Source organism: Borostomias antarcticus (genome assembly GCF_949987555.1).
Source record: "Borostomias antarcticus genome assembly, chromosome: 20".
Lineage (NCBI taxonomy): Eukaryota > Metazoa > Chordata > Actinopteri > Stomiiformes > Stomiidae > Borostomias > Borostomias antarcticus.
The window spans coordinates 20,750,563-20,753,284 of NC_140253.1; positions in this window are offsets into that span (position 1 = coordinate 20,750,563).

Consider the following 2,722-nt stretch of genomic DNA (forward strand, 5'->3'; position numbering starts at 1 on the left):
CTCCCTCACATCTCCTCCCTCACACCTCCTCCACATCTCCTCCTCCTCCACACCTCCTCCTCCTCCACACCTCCTCCTCCCTCACACCTCATCCTCCCTCATACCTCCTCCTCCCTCATACCTCCTCCTCCCTCACACCTCCTCCTCCTCCCTCACACCTCCTCCTCTCTCAGACCTCCTCCTCCTTCACACCTCCTCCTCCTCCCTCATACCTCCTCCTCCCTCACACCTCCTCCTCCTCCCTCACACCTCCTCCTCTCTCAGACCTCCTCCTCCTTCATACCTCCTCCTCCTCCCTCACACCTCCTCCTCCTCCCTCCTCACACCTCCTCCTCTCTCAGACCTCCTCCTCCCTCATACCTCCTCCTCTCTCAGACCTCCTCCTCCCTCACACCTCCTCCTCCTTCACACCTCCCCCTCCTTCATACCTCCTCCTCCTCCCTCACACCTCCTCCTCCTCCCTCCTCACACCTCCTCCTCTCTCACACCTCCTCCTCCCTCATACCTCCTCCTCCTCCCTCACACCTCCTCCTCCTCCACACCTCCTCCTCCCTCACACCTCCTTCTCCTCCCTCACACCTCCTCCCTCACACCTCCTCCTCCACATCTCCTCCTCCTCCACACCTCCTCCTCCTCCACACCTCCTCCTCCCTCACACCTCCTCCTCCCTCACACCTCCTCCTCCCTCATACCTCCTCCTCCCTCATACCTCCTCCTCCCTCATACCTCCTCCTCCTCCCTCACACCTCCTCCTCCCTCACACCTCCTCCTCCCTCACACCTCCTCCTCCTCCACATCTCCTCCTCCCTCACACCTCCTCACTCACACCTCCTCCTCCTCACCTCCTCCTCCCTCACACCTCCTCCTCCACACCTCCTCCTCCCTCACACCTCCTCCTCCCTCATACCTCCTCCTCCCTCACACCTCCTCCTCCCTCACACCTCCTCCTCCCTCAGACCTCCTCCTCCCTCACACCCCCTCCTCCTTCATACCTCCTCCCTCACACCTCCTCCTCCCTCACACCTCCTCCCTCACACCTCCTCCTCCCTCACACCTCCTCCCTCACACCTCCTCCTCCCTCACACCTCCTCCTCCCTCACACCTCCTCCCTCACACCTCCTCCTCCTCCCTCACACCTCCTCCTCCTCCACACCTCCTCCTCCTCCCTCACACCTCCTCCCTCATACCTACTCCTCCCTCACACCTCCTCCTCCTCCCTCACACCTCCTCCCTCACACCTCCTCCTCCTCCACACCTCCTCCTCCCTCACACCTCCTCCTCCTCCACACCTCCTCCTCCTTCCTCACACCTCCTCCTCCACACCTCCTCCTCCTCCCTCACACCTCCTCCTCCTCCCTCACACCTCCTCCTCCTCCCTCACACCTCCTCCTCCCTCACACCTCCTCCTCCCTCACACCTCCTCCTCCCTCATACCTCCTCCTCCCTCACACCTCCTCCTCCTCCCTCACACCTCCTCCCTCATACCTCCTCCTCCCTCACACCTCCTCCTCCCTCACACCTCCTCCTCCTCCACACCTCCTCCTCCCTCACACCTCCTCCACATAAATATATATATTTATATATATATAGTCATATATATAAACTTGTATGTATGTTTGTGGTGCAGTTAAACAAACCAGAACAGCAGCTCAACCACCTCACCCACCCCAAACTCTGAGAACATAAAACAAAAAACATACATATGCAAATAAGAAAATTAACAAAATAAAAGAATTGAAGTACAGAGTGTCAATGAATGAGAGAATAGTCTGAGATCTTTTAAAGAAATTGGGAACTGAGCCTCTCAAAGAATATTTTCCTGTGACAGAAACGCTCATTAAATCATTCAGCCAGGATAGTGGGTGGACTTGGGCTTTTCTACTGTAAAAGGATACGAGCTATGTTGCAAGGGCAACGACACATCAGATTCCTTCTTGATAAGACTGGCTGGAATGGAGGGTACCCCAAAGATGGCTATTAAGGGTCTCTCCTGTGATCCCAGTACAAGAACACGATTCCAGCTAATCACTAAGGATTTCACTACCTTTCAGCTCAAAGAGTTGACTTGTCTAGCCTCTGCCTCCTATCCTCAAGCTCTCCCTGCTTGTTTTTTTGAAGCACTGACAGGCCTCGGTTTTGGACGGTCGGGATGGCTGCTCGTCCGCCGTTCCTAGGTCTGCCAGCTCGACGTTTGGTTGGCGACATTAGTTTCACAAGCTGGTTTTTAGCAAGTTGGTCTTGCACCATCTCTTGCTACTTACAGGGAAGGCCACGCGAAGGCTGTCGTCTTCTTCCCCCCTGCTTCTGTTTATACTGTAGGACTCTGCTAGCAACCTTTTAGTAGAATATCAGCCTATAAACCACATCACGACAGCTCAAGTCTGTGAGACTACGGTTGGTGTGAGTGCTAGAGTTTAATTCACCACTAATTATAAGGAAGGTGTAAGGAAGTGCCAATTTGTGGGTCTAGAGTAACCTTAAAGAACTTTGTAGCAGCGTACAATATGCAGAAACCTAACCTTTACAATTACAGAGATGCAATAATACTACTCCCTTCACTAGGGGAGAGAAAAGTGTCAGGAGATTAGTGTCTTTCAATGCAGAATATCAATGTATTAATCTTGAATAAATGTTGATTAGTTGAGCAAAAAGCATTAGCAAATAATACCAAATAATAATATAGAAAATCTAAGTCATTCAAATAAGAAAGGTTACCTATTAG